At 47.5% G+C, this 8,630-nt stretch overlaps 1 long non-coding RNA gene across 1 annotated transcript in view; it reads right to left on the bottom strand.

Annotated features, from left to right (window-relative positions):
- The window catches only part of LOC106807608, a 66,698-nt gene extending 61,418 nt beyond the window's left edge, over positions 1 to 5,280 (bottom strand). Inside the window, exon 1 of the long non-coding RNA XR_001393685.1 lies at positions 5,195 to 5,280. This is a non-coding gene — a long non-coding RNA (uncharacterized LOC106807608). The remainder of the gene's footprint in view (positions 1 to 5,194) is intronic.
- Between the last annotated feature and the right edge of the window lie 3,350 nt (positions 5,281 to 8,630).

The raw sequence follows: 8,630 nt of genomic DNA on the forward strand, positions 1-8,630 counted from the left end.
CCCCACCCCACCTGCCTATGCGTACGTTTGTCTGTCTGTCTGCGTGTCTACCGTTCTGTCTTTCTATATCTCTCACTCACTCTGTCTTTCTCTTTTCTTCGCTCTTACAGAGCCTAACGACAGCTAACACAATATATTAGCCTAAAAACTAGAGTAGTTAACGATACCTGGCCACCCTAGCTATAATTCCACCGAAACACATCAATTAATTATAGTGCACACAAAAGCCACAGCTAACAACTCGTTATTTCATACCTAATTCTTGGACGTAGGACAAGGTTTTTGTCATGATTAAAACCATGGGCGTGGCGGAGAATGAAGACACCCAATTATGCCGTTGTCATTTCCGTGTTCATTACATTTTGACAGGTCTGTGATTAAAAAGGATTTCTTAAGGAACAGACTGCCTCAGCCCACACACACACAAACAAACATGCTCACACGCATGTCAGGGGTCATTCTGCTATTAACACTACACAACCAGGAGCACACAAGCATACCCGGTAGTCGTTACCTAATCCTGCTACCTATCCAATAACCAGGAACAAATAATCATCGATCACTGATAGATATACAATGTCTCGGACAGCGCCTCATATTAATGACGATGATTCTATTACTTAAGATTTGATATACTATGACTTATGATTTTATTATTTAATTATGATCCGATTCACGACACGATGCTATTACTCCCAAATTATTTTAGGATAGGTGTTTATTTCCGAAGGAAGGGCGGCAGTCCTGTCTTGCTATAACAGGTAAAATTCATCGTGCGTTAGTAGCTACACTGGTCCGTAGGACTGCGGGAGGATGAGTACGGAGAGGGGTTTATCACGGGAAAACAGGTGAAATGTTGCTACGAAATGTAGATATGTTAGCGGTGTGGCCATCCCGTACGAGGGCGACTCATAGGTACGCCGTTATCACAGATGAAGGGAGAGTACAGGTGAGGTGTTGCTACCACCTAAGTATAGCAAGATCCTCCCTCGCATATATGAGAACGAGTTACGGAGGTGGTCATCATCGCAGGTGGTGATGTGTGATGTATACGCTGATAGTTGCGTTACGTATAACAGTTGTCTGGTGAATTAACACGTACTACAGCGAAACGCGAAGACAGGAAATGCAAACAGTTACAGCGAACGGGATGTCTATATAAAATACGGCACAAGTTTTCGCTGCCTCTTAAAATATGGGTACAATTTATTCACGGACCAGAGCTAGTGATTGATATAGATATTATGATAGATCTCTATTATGTACTCTTGATATTATCAAGAACCCATTAAAACAATATATATATGTGCGTGTATGCGTGTGTGTGTGTGTGTGTGTGTGTGTGTGTGTGTGTGTGTGTGTGTGTGTGTGTGTGTGTGTGTCTGTGTTGCGTGGTATATATATTATATATATTATATATATTATATATATATATTATATATATATATATTAATATATATATAATATAACTGTAAACGTGTTCCTGGTGATTATTACAGTACTCAGTAGTTATAAATGGAAAGGAGGAAATACGATCGTCTTCTTGGGCACTATTAACGTCAACAATTATTTTGTAAGGCACTCAACAGTACACCAGGCGCTAATATTAAAAGATTCATAGCGGTCTGTGCATGGCAATTGTCGCATCAATTCGTAGCACGTAACTGCGCAACACAACACCAAGCACGCAACACACGTACCACACCACGCACACACATACCACGCACACGCACGCCATGCACACACACGCATCGACACACACACACGTCACCACGGTGCACAACAATCGACGCAATGTACTCATACAACGCACACAACTTACGCACGCAACGCGACGTTACGCACACACGCAACACACGTACGCACGCACGCAACGTACGCACGCAACGCACGCCACTCATGCACACACACGCACGTCACAAGCAACACACACGCAACCACGCAGACACACAAGACATCACACGACACCAAGACACACACACACACACACACCACACACACACACCACACACACACACAAACAACACCACACACACAGCACCATGACACCGCACGCACTACACGCAGCAGACACACACCACCGCACACAGCACACAGAGCACACACACACACGACACCATGAGCACGGCACGGCGACGCACAACGAGACACACACAGACACACACACATGGCAACAACCACACATACACACACAGTGCACATACACCACACACACACTACAGCAGCGACAGACAGCAGCCGACGGCGGCACAGTCGTCCGGTGGGACGACAGCGAGCACACACCACCACACACATCCATCATCACATCGCGTCACACACAGGCTGAGGAGCACACACACACACACGCACGCACACACAGACACACACGCACACACGCACAACACGCCCACAAAACACACAAACACACAACACATTTTGCTGGTTGTGCCGGTGGTTTTATTTTTTTTGTTTTCTCTGGTTCATTCTACACCCAACACATCACACATTTTTTCTTTTTCCCTGTGCTCACACATCCCAAGAGCATGACACACCGTCGACGTTCTTTTTTGGGGTTGGGTGCGGGTCTCCACACACATTACATCCGACACATCACACACACCAGCACAGGATGTGGGCCTTTCGCCTGGCCTTGTGCACGCACATCACGCGTCTTTGGGGCCCATCCGTGGCGCTGGCGGGGGTCGCAGGGTGGGGCCCGGCGCCCTGTCCGTGTTGTGCGCGCGGGTGGGTCAACACCCAAGTCAGATAATCATTGTTTGCTGCTCCGTGCCCTTTGTGCGGGCCTCACACAACGCCCACACACTATCCACACAGTTGTGTCGGCTGTTTCACAGACCATCACAACACATCTCTACACACAGCTAACTACTTTTGTTTTCGGTCTTTGCACGCACACTGTTCAACGCACACACACGTTATGCACCACGCACACACGCACACTACGCATACTCACGCTGTACACCACGTCGACTATATACATCACTCAGACACTAATCGCACAGCTGTTTGTGTGTATGTGGGCGTCCTCACACTTCACACGCACACACACAGGTAGTCAGTCACATGCTTTTCGTTGTCCTGGTTGCTGTTGTGGGTGGTCTGCCACACCTACAGCATCAACACTGTGGTGTCGTGTGTTTTTTTGTGTTGGCTCAACATCGTCGTTTTCACACACACACACACACACAGTGCACACAGACACAGCAGACTCATGCACATATTGTCACACATACATCGCCGCACTGCACTGCCACGCACGGCCCAGCATGCGGGCCAGTCCGGTTTGTGTTTGGTCGTTGGTTGTGGGAACTGTGTTTTGTTTGTCAACGCACGAGCAACGCACTGCACGCACGCAACAGGGTGTTCTCATCGGATCACATCAGTTGGGTGCACAGACACACACACCATCAGGTTTGTTTGGGTTGGTGCGTGCGAGCGATCACATCACACTATGCTCATACACGGTCGCCTTTCAACGGGTCTACGCGACGCACACACAGACACACACAACGCACGACAAGAGATCATCACAGTACCATGTGTGTGTTTGTTGTTGTTGCAGAACACATTGTTCAGACACCTTCAATGGTTTGCAGGTTTGCACAGTCATGCGGGTCACACATTCTACACAGTTTGTGCGTGTCACACACACAGTTCCTTTGGTTGTGGTTGTTGGGTCGTGGTGGGTGGGGTGGGGCAATTTTTGGTTATTTATGTTGTCGTTCACACACACACAAAATCAAGGCACACACAACAGGTTGTCTTGGGTGCTGGGTGGCTGTTGTGTCAGCACAGCACAGGGCACATACACACTTTTACAATCGCATCAATTTTATTTCGGCACACAAAAACGCGCGCAGTTTATTTTCTCACAATAATATTCGCATTCGTTAAAAGTTTTACGCGAGAATCTTTAGGCAAAATAAATTGGTTTTTCATTTTGCCGACGAAATGAAATAATGGCCACACACGTAGCGCAAACCACACCGTATCAAGCTAATTACGATTATCCGTATGAAACGAGAAAACATGCGACTTCGCAGAATTTAGACGATTCGAGAAGGAATTCTGATAATTTCAACGAACAAAACTGACCATCTTAATTGACTGTCCGCGACAAATCCGACAATTATCCTTGTAGATTTATAACTGTCCCCGACAAACACCGAGTGAAATAAAAAAAAAAGGGAAAAATTGATAACCTGTTTTTGCGGAGGTGAGACTAGCTTTCTTCCGTATAAGGTCAACAAGACGAACCCCCAATTCGGGCTATGTTAGCAGATATTTGATGTTATTTTATATCACATGATTATATAGCGCCGGAATTTTACTGTACTTCTCGCAATGCTCACTGCCTTCAGAAAATAAAGCAGCACACTTGACTGCGTATCATATCTAATGGCGCCAGGAAGCAAATATACATTACTGAATTTTCAATTAATGAATATATTTCTCATGATACGCTTATTCTCCACCAATTTTCTTAATAAATCACCGAAACACAACGATGCAGTACTGCATGAATATATTAATGTCCTACATATTTGATTCGTAACTAATGAAAGCCACGATAGAAGGGAATATATTCAGCATTTTTCCTTGCAATCGATAAAACCAAAAACGAATACAAAAAAAATGGAAATTCTATCAAACAAATACGTAATTTATATGTTGAAAATTTTAATACTATGACTCGATAAGAAATCGCTTCCCACTACCAGTATTAGCGAATGATTACAAATAAAATCTTTAAAAAACGAATAAAAATACCGAAAAACTGAAATACCGAATAAAAAAGTTTACATTTATGCGAATTGACACACTGAAAATTATTACAGCGTACACCACCCACTTTTATAATATATAATTTATATATTATACCCGATTTATATTATAAATTAATATGGGCCACCCAATTTATATTATATAAATGAAAAACTCAAGTTTCCAATAGCAACCACTAAAACGTATTTCGATTCGGTAATGTAATCGAGTGGCATCATTTTAATATGTACAGTAATACCGATCGAAACCGAAACACTGCCGTTAACACGTTGAAGCAACACAAATCAATATCCGCGTATTAAATCTGATCGATTCTCGGTGGACTAGGCATAAAATCAGAAGCGTTGAAAATTTATGCGAACCAAAACCCGCTAAGAAACAGACACGACTAGCAGTAGCAGTAGCTCACCTGATGCTGTTCCATGCTTACACGGCAACACACCACGGTTAGAATCCATATACAGATGCACACATACGCGCGCACGCATGCACGCACGCATGCACGCACGCACGGACGCACGCACGGACGAACGCACGCACGGACGAACGCACGCACGGACGACACTATAATCAACGTGTCAACGTCTGGCGACAGTTGACAATCCCAGCACGGGTAATGCTATCCGAGTATACGATGATGACAACCGGTGTCCTGTTGCGTGCAAGCACGGAGACTGCGTAGAACTTTCCCTTCCGTATGCACTACCAGCGTTCAATCTCAGTCTCGCTTGCTCATCTCTCTACCCTTCCCCTCTATTGCTCTTTCTCGCTCTCTCTCTCGCGCTCTCTCGATAATTCCCACCGACACACACACACGTAGATATGAGCCGACTAATAGACTATCGCTGTCAAACCGCAGCTCATCCCCCAGCACACAGGCAAGATGCTCGCTAGCACCCTGCTACCCCTCCGGCTCATAGCACGGTTATGCAACCAGTCGGCTGCCTGCCGCCGTCACGTGACCGCCGGCCCGCTACATCTGTCTGCCTCGGGCATCCATCCGTAACCAAAGGGTTACGAGCATGGGCGAACCACGCTGAGCAGGGGGCACGGCCGTGTAGTTAGCTGATTCTGCTGTCGCGCGGCGGCCGGCCCAGCGACTACGTACGTGCATGCGCACGCCCGTAACGTCGGTACAAGGAAGAAAAATGACTGCGGAGAATCGCCGCTGGCCCCCCCCCCGAGCGCGCAGGCGATCGTACAGGTGCGGGAAACGACGGGCCAAGTTACGGCACTCATTACTGGCGAACGAGGGGGGGTCGAAGATTGGCACGAATGGGCATAAAAATAACAGCGACCTGTGATGTGCTTTCATTAGCTTGACAGCGCGGCTGGCGACGTCACCCGCGCGACAACATAACACGTCACCGTCGCGACACCGCGCCGTTTGTCACGTGCGTCATTGTCTCATGACATTCGCCATGGTGACGGCGGCCACTGCATATAGAGCCAGGCCGGCCACTCTACTCGCTATAGCTGGACCATGCGTAGTTGGTCTCAGAAGGAAATATAGGTGAGTGGAGAGAAACTACCATCCTGTAGATTCAATCCCCTCGCTATGCCCGGAGCAGAGTTAGTTTGAATGTACTTGGCTGCGCAGAGAAATTAGGAGCAAGGCAGACTGGATGCTCGCCCATGTGACACGTAATATATTTACTGTAATATAATTCTCTGCCAACGAAATCTCACAGTTATTCTTGTAAAACATCCCATGTTATATCATAAATATGATCTCATGGCCCTGCTGCTCTACTATATAGATTTTTAGGCATAGAACCCGCTTATGCGTGTGCGTGACTGCGTGTGTGCGTGCGTGTGCGCGCGCGTGTGTGTGTGTGTGTGCGCGCGCGTGTGCGTGTGCGTGTGTCTGTGCGTGACTGCGTATGCGTGTGTGTGTTCGTGCGCGTGGGCGTGTGTGTGTTCGTGCGTGTGCGTGACTGCGTGTGCGTGTGTGCGTGCGTGTGCGTGTGCGTGTGCGTGTGCGTGTGTGTGTGTGTGTGTTCGTGCGCGTGGGAACCCATAACGCGTAAATATTGATCCTACTACGTCACCGATAAGATCAGCCCCTCGAAAGTCATATAGAAACATAAACACTGTATTTGTGCCGATTTGCATTACAATGCCTTCCAGGAAGAGAGGCTCTGACTAATACTGGCGAGGATCGGGTCATCAAGGCCCCCGACAGGCTTGTCATATATCCGCGAAAATATGACGTGATCTAAAAGCAAGACAAGGATTGCCGGCAAAAACCGACATGGCACCACGAGCGCGTGTCTAATATACGGACTTTGCTCGCAAAAAGGCATTTCAGCTCTTTTTACGGATGCGGACATTGAACGGGGTCGAGTGACCGCGTGCTAAATCAACGACAGCCCTGAACTCATTATCACAAGCTTGCGTCTGATTTATTACTTTAGTGGTTAGAAGTCTTAATTTTCGTCTCGAGCGCTAGTTCATGAGGTAATTATCTGCATTTAGAGGATGATGTTTCACTATAGGACGCATTATCAAGGCGAGCACGCTTCAAACGTATTTGTCATAGCGATGTGATGGGAATGTAATGAATGCTAGCACATAATATATCATTCACAATCCACAACCACGCTTCTTCTTCTTCTTCTTCTTCTTCTTCTTCTTCACACTTCTCTTCTAATAATTCTCTGCTCTGCCACATAATCTTCCATGCGCCAAACAACCCCTGCCCCCTTCTCTACCCATATATATATATATATATATATCGCTCTGTCTTTTTCTCTATCTGTCAATCTATCTACCTCCGTCTCTTGTCTCCCTCCCTCTCTCTTCTCTCTCTCCTCTCTTCTCTCTCTCTTCTCTCTCTCATTCTTCTCTCTCTCTCTCTCTCTCACTCTTCCTCTCTCCTCTGTTTCTTTCTTCTCGCTCAGCTTTCTCTCATTCCTCCCAACCCATTCTTTCCGCACCTTGATTTCATAATCTCTAAATAATAATCGCGCCTCTCCTCGCGTCTACCTATACACAATCCAACATTTTCCTCGGCAGTTTTATCCTGGCCCCCGATACTATAGTCCTACGCTAATCCTATCGCTAGGTTTACGGTAATCCTAGTGTCTACGCTAGGTAATCTTTATCCTAACCATCTTCTGAACTCTATCGCAATTTCTCCTTCGCTTCCATATCGATACCACGACCCAGAACTCTTTAGCCATCTGCCTTGTTTCTATAGCTAGCCCCCTCGCTAGTTACCAGCCGGCTCACACATCACAGCCAGGCACGGGCTTCTACTGGAGTGGGAGCTCGGTGGATGTACACGCGAAGGCTCTACATGGACGTGGGGGCTGGTGTGTACAGCGAGCTTCTACAGTGGACGGGGGGCTGGTGTGTGTACAGGCGGGGCTTCTACATGGACGTGGGCCTGGTGTAATGCGGAGGCTTCTATCATGGACTGGGCAGCCTGTGTGTACAGCGAGGGCTCTCTACACTGGACCGTGGGGCTGGTGTAAGCGGCTTCTACATGGACGTGGGAGCTGTGTAACAGCGAGGCTTCCTACTATGAACGTGGGGGCTGGTGTACACGGCGAAGGCTGTCCTACATGGACGTGGGAGCCTTGGTGTGTACAGTCGAGGCTTCTACATGGACGTGGGTAGGCTGGTGGTACAGCGAGGCTTCATAACAGTGGACCGTGGGAGCTGGTGTGTATCAGGCGGGGCTTCTTACATGGAACGTGGGGGCTGCGTGATGACGCGAGGCCTTCTACATGGACGTGGGAGCTGTGTTGCTTACAGCGCAGGACTTCTACATGGACGTGGAGTGGTGTGATACAGGCGAGGCATTCTCGACAGTGGACCGTGGGGGCTGTTGTACAGCG

The sequence above is a fragment of the Priapulus caudatus genome, unplaced genomic scaffold (genome assembly GCF_000485595.1).
Source record: "Priapulus caudatus unplaced genomic scaffold, Priapulus_caudatus-5.0.1 Scaffold225, whole genome shotgun sequence".
Taxonomy (NCBI): domain Eukaryota; kingdom Metazoa; phylum Priapulida; class Priapulimorpha; order Priapulimorphida; family Priapulidae; genus Priapulus; species Priapulus caudatus.